This window comes from Pezoporus flaviventris, unplaced genomic scaffold, assembly GCF_033815535.1.
Source record: "Pezoporus flaviventris isolate CSIRO_AGI_PZ_B2104156 unplaced genomic scaffold, CSIRO_AGI_Pfla_v1 ptg000193l, whole genome shotgun sequence".
Lineage (NCBI taxonomy): Eukaryota > Metazoa > Chordata > Aves > Psittaciformes > Psittacidae > Pezoporus > Pezoporus flaviventris.
In genome coordinates this window covers 351,547-368,777 of record NW_026892741.1, presented here as the reverse complement: position 1 = coordinate 368,777, position 17,231 = coordinate 351,547, and positions in this window count along the sequence as shown.

Below are 17,231 nucleotides of genomic sequence, written 5' to 3'. Positions count from 1 at the left end.
ATCTAGAACTGGGTCACAGCTCTGCAGGGGGCTAATGGATCAACACCCACCACAATGGAGGAACAACCAGTTGTTGCACTAATAATGAGGACAACTACTAGTGCATCCAAGAAAAAGATGCAGGTAATAGTAGTGGGAGACTCTGCTTTGAAAGGTATAGAAGCTCCCATCTGTTGGCCTGACCTGCTTTCAAGGGAGGTGTGTTGCTTACCAGGGGCTCGGATCAGAGATGTTGCTGAGAGGCTGCCTGGTCTAGTAAGTCATAGAATCCTAGAATAGTTAGAGTTGGAAAGAACCCCAAGATCATCTGGTTACAACCCCCCCTGCCATGGGCAGGGATGCCTCACACTAAACCATGTCACCCAAGGCTCTGTCCAACCTGGACTTGAACACTGCCAGGGGTGGAGCATTCACAACTTTCTTGGGTAACCCATTCCAGTGCCTCACCACCCTTACAGTAAAGAACTTCTTCCTTATATCTAACCTAAACTTTCCCTGTTTAAGTTTGAACCCATTACCCCTTGTCCTATCACTGCAGTCCCTGCTGAAGAGTCCCTTGCCAGCATCCCTATAGGCCCCCTTCAGATACTGGAAGGCTGCTATGAGGTCTCCATGCAGCCTTCTCTTCTGCAGGCTGAACAGCCACAACTTTCTTAGCTTGCCTTCATATTGGAGGTGCTCCAGTCCCCTTGATCATCCTCGTGGCCCTCCTCTGGACTTGTTTCAACAGTTCCATGTCCTTTTCATGTTGAGGACACCAGAACTGTACAAAATACTCCAAGTGAGGTCTCATGAGAGCAGAGTAGAGGGGCAGGATCACCTCCTTCGACCTGCTGGTCACGCTCCTTTTGATGCAGCCCAGTCCTACTGACCCACCTGTAATGGTCCATATGGATGCCAGTGATAAAGACAGCAGTAGTCTGGGAAGCAGTCGGAAGGACTACAGAGACTGGGAAAGGTGGTTAGGGGTTCTGAGGATCAGATAGATTTTTCATGAATCCTCCAGGTCAAAGTGGAGGACCTTGAAAAGGACAGGCATATCTGGCAGGTTAACAAATGGTTAGAGGGGTGTTGCCGTAGTCAGGGTTTTGGTTACTTAGACCGTGGGACTTGCTTTTGGAAGCTGGGTCTACTGGAGGCTAGTGGAGCTGGTCTGACATAGAAGGGGAAGAGCTGCTTTGGTAGGAGACTTAACAGGCTGGTCAAGGCAGCTTTAAACTAAATTTCTGGGGGAGGGGAGCACCAATCCATCCCAACCATAACAGCACCTGTAATGAATGCTCGGAGCAATGCAGAGCTCAGCTTAGATGCCTCTATACATATGCACATAATATAGGGAATAAACAAGAGGAATTAGACACGTCTGCATGTCTAAGGCATCACTGGCATCACGAAAACATGGTGGGATGGCTCCTATGTTTGGAGTGTTGGAACGGAGAGTTTTAGGCTCTTTAGGAAAGACAGGCTGGGCAGACGGGGAGGGGTCATATCTATTTATGTCAGTGATCAGCTGGAGAGTAGGGAACTTTGCCTGGGGACAGGTGATGGGCCAAGCAAGAGCTTGTCAGTTAGGGTTAAAGGGAGAACTGCGATGGGGGACATTACTATGGGGGTCTTCTGCAGGCCAACCGATCAGGAAGACTGGGTGGATGAAGCCCTCTATAGGCAGATAGGAGCAGCCTTACGCTCACAGGCCCTCATCCTCATGGGGAACTTTAACCATCTTGATATCTGTTGGAGGGACAGTATGGCCTGGGACAAGTGATCCGGGAGATTCCTCGATTGTGTGGAAGACAACTTCCTTTTGCAAGTGAAAGAAGAGTCAACAAGGAGAAGTGCCATTCTTGACCTCGTGCTCACCAAGAGAAAGAGGCTGGTGGTGAATGCGACGTGCCAAGGCAGCCTAGGCTGCAGTGATCACGAGATGGTGGAGTTTGAGATCCTCAGGGCAGTGAAAAGGGCATGCAGCAAACTTACTGCCCTGGACTTCAGGAGAGCAGACTTTGTCCTCTTCAAGAACCTGCTGTCCTGGGTTCAGCAGTAACAGTCATTTTTCTCTTTCTTAGTAGCTGGTGCAGCGTTGTGTTTTGACTTTCAGCCTGGGAACAGCACTGATAACACCAATGTTTTTAGTTGTTGCTAAGTAATGTTTACCCTGACCAAGGACTTTGTGAGGCTCATGCTCTGCCAGGGAGGAGGGGAAGCCGGGAGGAAGCAGAGACAGGACACCTGACCCAAGCTAGCCAAAGAGGTATTCCATACCGCAGCACGTCATGCCCGGGGGGTAACTGGGAGTTACCTGGAAGAACACGGGGTCTTCTGGGTTGGACTCGTTTTTGGCGGTTGGTATCGTATTCTCTTCCCTTGTTATTTTCTCTTACCATTGTTGTCATTGGTGGTAGCGGTGGTGATTTGTGCTGTGCATTGGTTGTTGGACTGTTCTTGTCTCAACCCATGGGAGTTGCATTCTTTCTATTCTCCTCCCCATCCCTCCGGGAATGGGGAGGGGGGAGGGGGGGAAGGAAAGAAAGAGGGAGGAAAAGGGGGGGAGTGAGTGAACAAGCTGGCTGGCTGGGTTTAAACCATGACTTTCATGCTCTGCCAGGGAGGAGGGGAAGCCGGAAGGAAGCGGAGACAGGACACCTGAGCCAAACTAGCCAAAGGGGTATTCCATCCCCAAGCACGTCATGTGGGAGGGGGGAGCTACCCGGTAGGCCCATATCACTGCTCAGGTCAGGCTGGGTATCAATTGGCGGGTGGTGAGCAATTATATTCTCTGCCCTTGTTATTTCCCTTATCATTATTATGATTGGTGGTAGTAGTAGTAGTTTGGTATTGCACCTTAGTTAATGGACCGTTCTTATCTCAACCCTTAGAAGTCACATTCTTTGAATTCTCCTCCCCATCCCTCTGGGAGTAAGGAGAGGAAGAAGGGGGGGAGTGAGCAAGCAGCTGCATGGTTCTGAGTTACTGGCTGGGTTTAAACCACAACACCTGCTAAGTAAGGTTCCACGGGATAAAGCCCTAGAGGGCAGGGGGCCCCAAGATCTTTGGTTGATATTCAAGGAATGCTTGCTCCAAGCTCTGGAGCATTGCATCCCAACAAGAAGGAAATGGGGCAAGAAGGCCAGGAGGCTTCCATGGATGGATAAGGAGCTGCTGAGTAAACTCAGAAGGAAAAAAGATGCATACAGAAGGTTGAAGCGAGGACAGGTGGCCTGGGAGAAATACTAGGCCATTATCTGGGACGCTAGGTATTAGGTCAGGAAAGCTAAGTCCTAGTTAAAATTGAGTCTGGCCAGAGATGTCAAGGATAACAGGAAGGGCTTCTATAGGTATGTCACCAACAAAACACAGACTAGGGATAATGTGGACCCTCTCCAGAAGCAATGGGAGAACTGGCTACCCTGGATTTGGAAAAGGCCGAGGTTCTCGATGACTTCTTTTCCTCAGTCTTCCCTGGCAAATGCTCTGACCACACCACTCAAGTCTTGGAAGGCAACTGCAGGGACTGTAAGAATGAAGACCTTAAGCCCACTGTAGGAGAGGATCATGTTCGAGATCATCTGAAGAACCTGAATGTGCACACGTCCATGGGACCTGAGGAGATCCATCCACAAGTCCTGAGGGAGCTGGCAGATGAAGTTGTTAAACTGCTTTCCATCATATTTGAAAAATCATGGCAGTCAGGTGAAGTTCCCGATGACTGGAAAAAGGGTGATATAGCCCCCATTTTCAAGAAGGGGAAAATGGAAGACCCAGGAAACCACAGACCAGTCTCACCTCTGTGCCTGGCAAAGTCTTGGATCAGGTTCTACAGAAAACCATTCTAGGGCACATGAAAAATGAGGTGGTTGGTGACAGCCAACATGGCTTCACTAAGGGCAAATCATACCTGACCAATTTGGTGGCCTTCTGTGATGGGGCTATGGAACTGATGGACTGAGGCAAAGCAGTTGACGACATCTACTGGGACTTGCACAAGGTGTTTGACACTGTCCTGCACAACATCCTTGTCTCTAAACTGGAGAGACATAAATTTGATGGATAGACCACTTGGTGGATAAAGAATTGACTGAATGGCTGCACACAAAGAGTTGTGGTCAACGGCTCAGTGTCTAAGTGGAGACAGGTAACAAGTGCTGTCCCTCAGGGGTTGGTGTTTGGACCGATCCTGTTCAATATCTCTGTCAGCGACATGGACAGTGGGATTGAGTGCACCCTCAGCAAGTTTGCTGATGACACCAAGCTATGTGATATATGCTGATATGCTGGAGGGAAGGGATGCCATCCAGAGGGACCTTGACACACTTGAGAGATGGGCCAATGCCAACCTCACGAAGTTCAGCCAAGCCAAGTGAAAGGTCCTATGCTAGTTTGGGGCAATCCCAGGAACAGCTACAGGTTTGGCAGAGAAGTAATCAAGAGCCGCCCTGTGGAGAAGGACTTTATCCTCAGGACAGTGAGAAGAGTGTGCAGCAAGCTCACTGCCTTGGACTTCAAGAGAGCAGACTTTGGCCTCTTCAGGAATCTGCTTAGTAAGGTTCCATGGGATGTTGCTCTAGAGGGCAGGGGGGCCCAAGATTGTTGGTTGAGATTCAAGGATCACCTGCTACAAGCTCAGGAGTGTTGTGTCCCGACTGGAAGGAAATGGAGCAAGAGGGCCAGGAGACCTCCTTGGATGGATAAGGAGCTGCTGAGGAAACTTAGAGGGAAAAAAGAGGCTTATAAAAGGTGGAAGCAAGGACAGGTGACCTGGGAAGAATACAGGGATGTTGTCTGGGAAGCGAGGGACAAGGTTAGGAAAGCTAAGGCCCAGTTAGAATTAAACTTGGCTACAGATGTGAAAGAAAATAGGAATGGATTCTATAGGTACATTGCAAATAAAAGACAGACTAGGGACAATGAGTCCCATGCAAAGAATTGTGGTCAATTGCTCAATGTCCAACTGGAGACCAGTAATGAGTGGTGTCCCTAAGGGATCAGTGTTGGGACAGGTCTTGTTCAACATCTTTGTTGGTGACATGGACAGTGGGATTGAATGTGCCCTCAGCAAGTTTTCCACTGACACCAAGCTGTGTGGTTCAGTTGATATGCAGCCCAGAAAACCAACCATATATTGGTCTGCATCAAAAGAAGCATGACCAGCAGGTTGAAGGAAGTGATACTGCCCCTCTACTCTGCTCTCATGAGACCTCACATGAATACTGTGTGCACTTCTGGTGTCCTCAGCATAAGAAGGACATGGAGCTGTTTGAGCACGTTCAGAAGAGGGCCAAGACAGACTGAGAAAATGGGGGCTCTTTAGCCTGGAGAAGAGAAGGCTGCATAGAGACCTCATAGCACCCTTCCATTATCTGAACGGGGACTACAAGGTTGCTGGAGAGGGACTCTTCCTCAGGGACTGTAGTGATAGGACAAGGGGTAATGAGTTCAAACTTAAACAGGAGAAGTTCAGGTTAGATATAAGGAGGAAGTTCTTTCCTGTGAGGGTGGTGAGGCACTGGAACTGGTTGTCCAAAGAAGCAGTAAATGCTCCATCCCTTTCAGTGTTCAAGGGCAGGTTGGACAGAACCTTGGGCAATATGGTCTAGACTGAGGTGTCCCTGCCCATGGCAGGGGGGTTGGAACTAGATGATCTTAAGGTCCTTTAGAACCCTAACCATTCTATAGTTCTGTTAAGCCATTTTGTATAATAAACTTCCAGAAATTGAGCAGCAATATGCCATGGCGTCATGAACAGTGGGATTGCAAGTTTAGACAAGCCCCTGGTTTGTCAACACCAAGGCTATGCCAATAGATTGGCCTAACCCAGTCAGAACTTTTATGTACTGTAGAGGGGGATTAAGTTCCTGTATTCATGTAAGGAATCTGCTGGGGAAAACAGTCTAGGTTATTCCTGCCTCGTGCAAATGCAAACCCATTCGTGGGATTGCCTCTGCTCAAGGACCTAGGTGTACTTGGTGAGTAATGCGGGATGATGGGGAAATATGCTATGTACTGCAACAAGAGTTGATTTTGGGTTAAAATATCCAGTGAATTGGACTGTATGATGCTGTATAACATTGGATATTACCACTTCCATGGGGGCTTTGAGGATTTGAATGACTTCTTTTTGGTCATCAGTGGTGGTGAGCAACTGTTTTGTGCATCACTTGTGTTTATTTTTTTTCTTCCCCTTTTAGTTTTATATTCTCTCCCTTTGTTATTTCCATTATTATTATTATATTGTACTTTATTTTAGTTATTAAACTGTTCTTATCTCAACCCACAGGTTTTACATTCTTCCACTTCTCCCTATGCCACCTGGGGAGGGAGGAAGGGAGGGTGGTTAGTGAGCAGCTGCGTGGTATTTAGTTGCTGGCCTGGATTTAAACCATGATACTCTTCTGTAAATCATCTCCTGTTTCTATAATGTGCACGGCTGGGTACAGATAATAGGTGAATGCTACACTGACCTCAGTGTTATGCTGCTATAAGCAGATGTACTACAAGGAACCACCAAAGGAAGTCCTCTTCTCCTTTTTCCTATTCTATACATTTGCTTGTCACGTTATCAGATCTAGTCTTGCATTTGTTGAGTGAGGGTTATATTACCACCTTCAGGCTGCACCAGATAATAAACTTGCAGAAAGTGAGCAGCTTTATGCCTTGTTTACTGATGAGTCCTGCTGTACTTTAGGAAAACATAGGAGATGGAAGGTGGCTGCATGGAATCCCCTATGACAAGTTGCAGAAACTGCTGAAGGAGAGGGTGGAGTCATTTTGCAGAGATGAAAGCCATCCAGCTGGCCTTAGACATTGCTGAATATGAAAAATGGCCAATTCTTTATACTGACTCATGGATGGTGGCTAATGCCCTGTGGGGGTGGTTGCAGCAATGGAAGCAGAGTGATCTGCAATGCAGAGGTAAACCCATCTGGGCTGCTGCACTGTGGCAAGATATTGCTGCCTGGTTGTGAAGTTGGATGCTCATGTAACCTTGAGTCAAGCCACTGTGGAATGTCTGAACAACCAACAGGTGGATCAAGCTGCTAAGATTGAAGTGGCTCAGGTGGATTTATATTAGCAGCATAAGGGTGAATTATTTTTAGCCTGGTGGGCCCATGACACCTCAGGCAATCAAGGCAAGGATGCAACATAAAGAATTTGCTGGGGAAGACAGTCTGTGTTATGTGCTTTCATGATCATCAGCAGAGAATGAAGTCATGGGAAATCCAGCAGCAACAGCGGTAGAGTTGTCCTCTGGTAACCATTGACTGACCCTGACTTCCCTCCAAACATCACCCCAACAAAGAATGAACTTTGATGAAACCAGACAAGCTCAGTAGTGACCAGATGAGTTCATCTGTGTTATCAGGCAACAATCCAACACCACACACCGTCTATAATGATCTGAAAGACTGTTACAAGAGATGGAGCCTGACATCATTGACTGGATGGATTCAGCAACTTTACAGGGATTGGTCCATGGATTAAGGAATTATCTCTCTTTGTGTGGGTGTGGGTGTATATATATATGTATGTATATATATGTGTGTATATATATGAGGCAAAAGCGATGGTATATTGAAAAATGTGGGATTTGAGCATGCCGTGAGTGGTATGGAATAAGGGGTAGATACTGTCCTGGGTTCAGCAGTAGCAGTCATTTTTATCCTTAGTAGCTGGTGCACTGCTGTGTTTTCAACTTTACTCTGGTAACACTGCTGATAACACACCGATATTTATAGTTTTTGCAAAGTAATGTTTACTCTGACCAAGGACTTTCTCAGTCTCATGTTCTGCTAGGGAGGAGGGGAAGCTGGGAGGAAGCAGAGACAGGACACCTGACTCAAACTAACCAAAGGAATATTCCATCACACAGCACATCATGCCCAGTATATAAACTGTTGGGAGTTACCCAGAAGGCCCAGATTGCTGCTCAGGTCAGGCAGGGTATCAGTCGGCGGGTGGTGAGTAATTGTAGTTTTGTATCATACCTTAGTTACTGTATAAGAATCCCGTGGCAGTTACATGTTTTTGATTCTCCTCCCGGGGAGAGGAAGAAGGGGGAGAGTGAGCGAGAGTCTGTGTGGTTCTGAGTTACTGGATGGGCTTAAACCATGATATGTTGAAACCCATTTCTCTTCATTCTTTTTATTACAACAATATCTTTGAATTATTATAATTTCAGCATGGCTGAGTGACAGAATTGTTGGCCTCCTCCCTGGGCCTTAATGTCACATTTTCTTTCAGGACTCCCCAAAAGGACATTTACACTCTATGTTGCTCCCTTTGCCTGTCTTTTACTACCAGAGGAATGGCTCACCGTCACCCCACAGGTTTCCTTCACTGTTATTGCATTGTAGGAAAATATCACATCTTCCATTTACTGAATGCCTGTTTCAGATTACCACTTTTGAGACAAGGAGGCACAAAAGCACAAAAAATAATCAGTTCTAAGTAATGTTAAGTTTGATGGCTTTGTAATGGAAAATAACTGCGGTGCTTGAAGGTAGTTGACATAGTTTCAAGTCCTTAGGGGGTTCAGTAACATAATATCTCTGGGTTCTGCAGATCAACTCCCCTGTTGTTAGATCATAGTTTCAGTTCCAGCAAAATTTACACTGTCCTAGTACCCACGGCAGGTTCCAGTGTTCAAAAGTTATTATGCACCTGTATGTGAGGCTACAAGCCTCTGGTACTGAGTGTAAAGTCCAGGTCTCAAGAGTAGGACTACAGATATTAGAGGTTATACTTCTCTTATACAGCCACTGGGGCACAGAGAGGAAACTCTTCTTAACCCCCTGATTAGCCATGGTTTACTTTTGTCTACTTCTCCCCCACCGCTTAAACATTGTAATGTTTAACACTAATGACAGACACATACACACACAAAATACTTAGACACAACACAAAACAAATACGCTTCATCCATCTCCGGGCACTCTCCTCATGGAGAACACGGAACCATGGATCAGGACTCCACACTCGCTTCGTAGCCATACCACGTCTCAGCCACACAAAACACAGGATCCCACAGGCACACTCCACACTGTGGTTCCGCTTACCCTTCTCCTGCTTCCTACACAGTCATTAGCAGGTCCATCCTGGCTCCCAAAACATGGGATGCGGCGAAAACCCAGACTCACCCTATCCACCCCCAGGATCGCTACCAGCCACTCTATTGGTCGGCGAGTCCCCTGCTTGCAAGCCCTACCTGCCAAGGGGAACTATGCTGTGCGCCAGACGTCTCTGCGTGCCTTACCAGCAGCCCTGGGTCAAGCGTACGACTTACAGACCCCCAGAATTACCAACATAAATTTCAAGCATACTGTTTTTCCTCAGCCAGCACAGGTTGTTGTCTGTCCCTGCATTGAGCAGACTTGAAGCGAAGCTCCTCCAGGCAAACAGCCTGGGGCTCCTATGATATCCACTCCTAGCCGATCCTGCAGTCGAGAGAGATCTCCTGCCTGGCTTGCCAAATTGATACGTGGATAGACTCCACAACTCGTTGAGGTTGTAAAGTACGTATGCTTTTATTCAGCGCTGAGACGCATGGGGGATAGCTCCTCCAAAGGCATGCATGCCTCAGTGTTGTTTTGCTCTACATTTATTCTCTAAAGTTATACATATTCATAAGGTTGCATAATCCTATCCCCGCTTCATATTATAATGAGCTAGAAGGTCCCTTGCGCCTGCACAGTGCCCCCCTTGGTCATGGGCGACGGTCTCAAGATGAAGTAAATAATTTTCCTCGAGCCTGAACTTTTCACCTCTAGCCATCATTCATGCTCTTTAGGAGTCTGGTCAAAGTCCAAACCACAAAGCTGGTCTTCACTGGAACTAAGTAACAGTTTCTCCCCCTTATTAGTCTGTTTCTCCCCCTAATCAATAGCCTATTGTCCTGGTACCAAATGGCAAGCTTGACAGGTATTTGCAAACAATGCTTTCTGTTAAACAGGCAAAATTCCTTTATCCCCCTCTTGCACAACCCCCTCCTAAAACCCCCTTGTACAACCCCCTTGTACATTGGTCAACCCTCTGCATCAGCCACAGGTGTAAGTCACTATTCAAATTGCAATCACACTATTAATATAGATGGTATCCTGGTTCAGTGGTGGCCTGTTCCTGAAGGGAAACGATGGTATTGGTTAAGCAAGGGTTTAACCCTATTTATCATGTCAGTCAGGTGAAGTTCCCGACGACTGGAAAAAGGGAAATATAACCCCCATTTTCAAGAAGGGGAAAATGGATGACCCGGGGAATTACAGATCAGTCAGTCTCACCTCTGTGACTGGCAAAATCTTGGAGCAGATTCTCCTGGATGGCATGCTAAGGCACATGAAAATCAACAAGGTGCTTGGTGACAGCCAGCATGGCTTCACTAAGGGGAAATCCTGCCTGAACAATTTGGTAGCCTTCTATGATGGGGCTACAGAACTGATGGACAAGGGTAGAGCAGTTGATGTCATCTACCTGGAATTGGGCAAAGCATTCGACACTGTCCCACACGCCATCCTTGTCTCTAAATTGGAGAGACATCAATTTCATGGGTGTGTTAGAGAGGGTGAAGTTTTTACAATAAAATAATCATCTAAAATAGTAAAGTGATTATATTTGAGAAATTTATAAATCAATAGTGAGGCTTTGTATAATAGAACACGTTGTAACGTTGCCGTTTTGTATCATAGTTACTCTGTAACTACATGATACAATGGTAGTCTTGGTAGCAAGAGCTAACATAACTGCATATGGTGAGGGGAGTTGTCGTGGTTTAAACCCAGTCAGGAAACTTGTTCACTCACTCCCAGTGAGTGGTGCCGAGCTGACAACAATCGAGGTCCGTGTCCCCCCACCCCCACCGGGGTTCTCCCCTTCCCCACTCCCGGAGGAACGGGGAGGAGGATTGAAAAAGTGCAACTCCCACGGGTTGAGACAAGAACAGTCCAGCAACCAATGTACACAAATCACCACCGCTACTATCAGCTAAAACAATGATAAGGGAAAATAACAAGGGAAGAGAATACGATACCACCGGCCAAGAAAACGAGTTCCACCCGGAAGCCCGTGTCCTTCCGGGTAACTCCCAGTCACCCCCCACCCTGGCCATGACGTGCTGTGGTATGGAATACCTCCCTGGCTAGCCCGGGTCAGGCGCCCCGTCTCTGCTTCCTCACAGCTTCCCCTCCTCCCTGGCAGAGCATGAGCCTCACAAAGTCCTTGGCCAGGGTAAACATCACTTAGCAACAACTGAAAACATCGACTTCACCAACACTGTTCTCAGGCTGGAAGTCAAAACACAGCACTGCACCAGCTACCACAAAGGAAAAAACATGACTGCTACTGCTGAACCCAGGACATTATCCACCCCTTATTCCATACCATTCACGTCGTGCTCAGATCCCACATTTTCAATACACCATCGCTATCCCACATATATACATCCATATACATACAGACAAAGAGGAAAAGATCATTTTCTTAGTGCATGGACCAATTCCTATAATGCTGCCGAGTCCATTCAGTCCATGATGTTCAAAGTTCATTCTCTGTTGGGATGATTCCTGGAGGGAAGTCAGGGCCAGTCGCTGGTGACCTGGAGACATCTAGTTGATGGGCTATAAAAGCATTACACAGCAGGCAACAGAATACAATTGAGTTCACTGGCTGTTTTCCCCTAAAATCAAATCCCCTTGAGGTATACATCGGACTTCCCCATCTTCCCGCATTACCCACCAAGTATATCCAGGTCCCTGAGCAAAAGCAATCCCACGAGTGGGTTTGCCTTTACCTGAAGCAGGAATAACCCAGACTGTCTTCCCCAGCAAATTCTTCATATGCACCACGGGAACTTTGTCCCCCTCTACAATATGTAAAAGTTCTGACTGGGCTGGGCCGGCCCTGTTGGCAGATCCTCTGGTGTTGACCAACCAGGTGGCCTTTGGTAAATGTGTACCCCAATGCTTGAAAGTTCCCCCACCCATTGCTCTCAGTGTATTTTTTAACAGCCCATTGTACCGTTCGATTTTCCCAGAGGCTGGTGCATGGTAGGGGATGTGATATACCCACTCAATGCCATGCTCTTTGGCCCAAATATCTATAAGGTTATTCCGGAAATGAGTCCCATTGTCTGACTCAATTCTCTCTGGGGTGCCGTGTCGCCACAAAATCTGTTTCTCAAGGCCCAGGATGGTGTTCCGGGCAGCGGCATGGGGCACAGCGTATGTTTCCAGCCACCCGGTGGTTGCTTCCACCATGGTAAGCACATGGCGCTTGCCTTGGCGGGTTGGTGGCAGTGTGATATAGTCAATCTGCCAGGCCTCCCCATATTTATACTTCAACCATCGTCCTCCATACCAAAGAGGCTTTAACCGCTTGGCTTGTTTAATTGCAGCACATGTTTCACACTCATGAATAACCTGGGCAATAGTGTCCATTGTTAAGTCCACCCCTCGGTCACGGGCCCATCTATATGTTGCATCTCTGCCCTGATGGCCTGAAGTGTCATGGGCCCACCGGGCCAAAAATAATTCACCTTTATGTTGCCAATCTAAGTCCATCTGAGCCACTTCAATCTTAGCCGCTTTATCCACTTGTTGGTTGTTCTGGTGTTCCTCAGTGGCCCGACTCTTGGGTACATGGGCATCTACATGACGTACCTTCACCACCAGGTTCTGCACCCGGGCAGCAATATCTTTCCACAGTGCAGCAGCCCAGATGGGTTTACCTCTGCGTTGCCAGTTGCTCTGCTTCCATTGCTTCAACCACCCCCACAGGGCATTTGCCACCATCCATGAGTCAGTATAGAGATAAGGTACTGGCCACTTTTCTCGTTCAGCAATGTCCAGGGCCAGCTGGATGGCTTTCACCTCGGCAAACTGACTCGATTCACCCTCTCCTTCAGCAGTTTCTGCAACTTGTCGTCCAGGACTCCATACAGCTGCCTTCCATCTCCGATGCTTTCCCACAATACGGCAAGAGCCATCAGTAAACAAGGCATACTGCTTTTCACTTTCTGACAGTTTATTATATGGTGGGGCCTCTTCAGCGCGCATCACCTCCTCCTCTGGTGACATTCCAAAATCTTTGCCCTCTGGCCAGTCCATGATGACTTCTAGAATGCCTGGACGACTGGGATTTCCTATTCGAGTTCATTGTGTAAATAGTGCATCCCATTTACTCCATGTAGCATCAGTTGCATGATGTGTAGAGGAGACCCTACCTTTGAACATCCAGCCCAGCACGGGCAACCGGGGTGCCAGGAGGAGCTGTGCTTCAGTGCCAATCATTTCCGAAGCAGCTCGAACCCCTTCATAGGCTGCCAGTATCTCTTTCTCAGTTGGGGTATAGCTGGCCTCAGATCCTTTATATCCCCGACTCCAAAAGCCGAGGGGTCGACCTCGAGTCTCCCCTGGAGCTTTCTGCCAGAGGCTCCAGGTAGGACCGTTCTCCCCAGCTGCAGTGTACAGTACATTTTTTACATCTGGTCCGGTCCGGACTGGTCCAAGGGCTACTGCATGAACTATCTCGCGTTTAATTTGCTCAAAGGCTTGTCGCTGCTCAGGGCCCCATTTAAAATCATTCTTCTTCTGGGTCACATGATAGAGAGGGCTTACAATCGAACTGTAATTCGGGATGTGCATTCTCCAGAACCCCACTGCACCCAAGAAAGCTTGCGTTTCTTTCTTATTAGTTGGTGGAGACATTGCTGTTATCTTCTTGATCACATCTGTGGGGATCTGTCTACGTCCATCTTGCCAGTTTATTCCCAAAAATTGAATCTCCTGTTGTCGTGGTTTAAACCCAGTCAGGTAATTCGTTCGCTCACTTTCCCCCCCTTTCTTGCCCTCCCCCTGCTCCCGGAGGGACGGAGAGGAGAATCGAAAAGAATGCAACTCCCACGGGTTGAGATAAGAACAGTTTAGTAACTAAGGTATAACACAAATCACTACTGCTACCACCAATGATAATAATGATAAAGGAAATAACAAGGGAAGAGAATACAACACCTCACCACCAGCCGACCGATAACTCGCCCCCCAAGCCCGACCAAGCTCTGACCGATACCTCCTCCAACCCTGCAGTCTCCCAGCCCTTCCGGCTAACTCCCAGTTACCTCCTGGGCATGACGTGCTGTGGTATGGAATACCTCTTTGGTCAGTTTGGGTCAGGTGTCCTGTCTCTGCTTCCTCCTGGCTTCCCCTCCTCCCTGGCAGAGCATGAGGCTCATAAAGTCCTTGGCCAAACCAAAACATCCTTGTTATCAGCTCTGTTCCCGAGCTGAAAGTCAAAACACAGCACTGAACCAGCTACCAAGAAGGAGAAAAATGACTGCTACTGCTGAACCCGGGACATTATCCACCCCTTATTCCATACCATTCACGTCATGCTCAGATCCCACATTTTCAATATACCATCACTCTTATCTTAGTGCATGGACCAGTCCCTATAAAGCTGCTGTGTCCATCTGGTCCATGATGTCAGTCTCCATCTCTTGTACCATTCTTCTAGAGCAGGAGAGACTGTGTGCAGTGTTCACACTCATGAATAACTAGGGCAATAGTGTCCATTGTTAAGTCCACCCCTCGATCTTGAGTCCATGTCTATGTTGTATCTCTGCCCTGATGGCTTGAAGTGCCATGGGCCCACCCGGCTCAAAATAATTCACTGTCCCCTTCAGCAGTTTCTGCAGCTTGTTGCTGGGGACTCCATACAGCTGCCTTCCATCTCCGATGCTTCCAAAGCACTGGAGGGGCCCAGTGGACTAGATACTTGCCCATACTGTCCCACATGCCCTGCCACTCATGACTGTCCAGCCTTGGGGAAAATCTCTTGGTCCTCCTATATCGTCGTCTAACCCCAGACAAGACCCAAACCTGACTCTGCTTAACTTTTGAGATCAGACAAAATGGTGGTGGGTAGCACACAGCCTGTATGTGTGCCAACATGCTGATCCCCATCACAATCAGCAGGCAGGTCCCAAGTGTACCCAAAGGCCATTCAAAACCTTCAGAACTCTCACACGATGCTGCTGTACTTGTCACTGGGGCTGGTGTAGCTGCTGTGCTTGCTGGCTCTCCCACCACCGGCTTCTCTTTTCCTGAGTCCAGCTCTTCCTCCTCTGCCCTGTTGGGAAATGCTGCGTGGTCTCCTGCATCCTCCTGGGGCTCGGCGGGCGGCTTCCGGGGGATGCTCTCGTCCGTCGCGGGGCTCGGCTCGGCCGCGGGGCTCGGCTCTTCCGCGGGGCTCGGCTCCTCCGCGGGGCTCGGCTCCTCCGCCGCCTTCTCCCGCTGCTCGGCAGCCGCCTCCTTCCTCTCCTCGACCGCCCCGACCTCCTCCACCGGCAGCCGTCCCCTCGCGGCCTCCGGCCCCGCTCCCGCCGCCGTTTGGTCCCCGGGGCCGCTCTCCCGGGCCGGTTCGGCTGCCGCCGGCTCCCGGGACCGCTCCCCCTCGGCTCCCCGCAGCCTCACGAAGATGGAGAGTAGGGTGAGGGCCAGGACGGTGAAGAGCAGCCGGACGGCCAGGTACAAGTCCACGGCCACGTCCGTCCCGCCCTGCTGCTGGAGCCCACCCGTATTACAAGCCATTGCCATAAAGCACAGTGAGACAAGAACCTTAGCCCAGGCCCCACACTTGATAAACACTATCACAGCAAATACCGGCTCTAGGTAAGTTACAACATTCTGAAGCTGTGAGATCAAGAGAAACAACTCTGAGAGCCAATAAATCGTCATTGTGATGAGTGACTATTAATCTGGTCAGACCTGTCGTTATCTCAACCCTTCGTGCCCCACGTTGGGCGCCAAAAAGAACTGTTGTGGTTTAAACCCAGTCAGGTAATTCGTTCGCTCACTTTCCCCCCCTTTCTTGCCCTCCCCCTGCTCCCGGAGGGACGGAGAGGAGAATCGAAAAGAATGCAACTCCCACGGGTTGAGATAAGAACAGTTTAGTAACTAAGGTATAACACAAATCACTACTGCTACCACCAATGATAATAATGATAAAGGAAATAACAAGGGAAGAGAATACAACACCTCACCACCAGCCGACCGATAACTCGCCCCCCAAGCCCGACCAAGCTCTGACTGATACCTCCTCCAACCCTGCAGTCTCCCAGCCCTTCCGGCTAACTCCCAGTTACCTCCTGGGCATGACGTGCTGTGGTATGGAATACCTCTTTGGTCAGTTTGGGTCAGGTGTCCTGTCTCTGCTTCCTCCTGGCTTCCCCTCCTCCCTGGCAGAGCATGAGGCTCACAAAGTCCTTGGCCAAACCAAAACATCCTTGTTATCAGCTCTGTTCCCGAGCTGAAAGTCAAAACACAGCACTGCACCAGCTACCAAGAAGGAGAAAAATGACTGCTACTGCTGAACCCAGGACACCTGTGCAGGTCCCTTGACCTTACTCCGTTTTATGGCAAAACCGGCTTTCAGCAGGATTTGGATTATTTTCCTCCCTTTCTCAAAGACTTCTTCCGCTGTATCGCCCCACACAATAATGTCATCAATGTATTGCAGGTGTTCTGGAGCTTGCCCCTGTTCCAGTGCAGTCTGGATCAGTCCATGGCAAATGGTAGGGCTGTGTTTCCACCCCTGGGGCAGTAGGTTCCAAGTGAACTGGACACCCCTCCAAGTAAAAGCAAACTGTGGCCTGCACTCTGCTGCCAAACGAATTGAGAAAAAAATGCATTGGCAATATCAATCGTGGCATACCACTTGGCTGCCTTTGACTCTAGTTCATACTGAAGTTCTAGCATGTCCGGTACGGCAGCACTCAATGGTGGTGTGACTTCATTCAGGCCACGATAGTCTACTGTTAGTCTCCATTCTCCATTAGACTTTCGCACTGGCCATATGGTGCTATTAAAGTGTGAGCGGGTCCTGCTAATCACTCCCTGACTCTCCAGTCTACGGATCAGCTGATGGATGGGAATCAGGGAGTCTCGGTTGGTGCGATATTGCCGCCGGTGCACTGTTGTGGTCGCAATTGGCACTTGTTGTTCTTCAACTTTCAGTAACCCCACAGCAGAGGGATCTTCTGAGAGACCAGGCAAGGTGGACAGCTGCTCAATTTCCTCAGTCTCCAAAGTAGCAATACCAAAACCCCACTGGTGCCCTTTTGTGTCTTTGAAGTACCCTCTCTTGAGGTAGTCTATGCCGAGAATGCATGGAGCCTCTGGACCAGTCACAATAGGGTGCTTTTGCCACTCCCTCCCAGTCAGGCTGGTTTCAGATTCCAGCACAGTCAA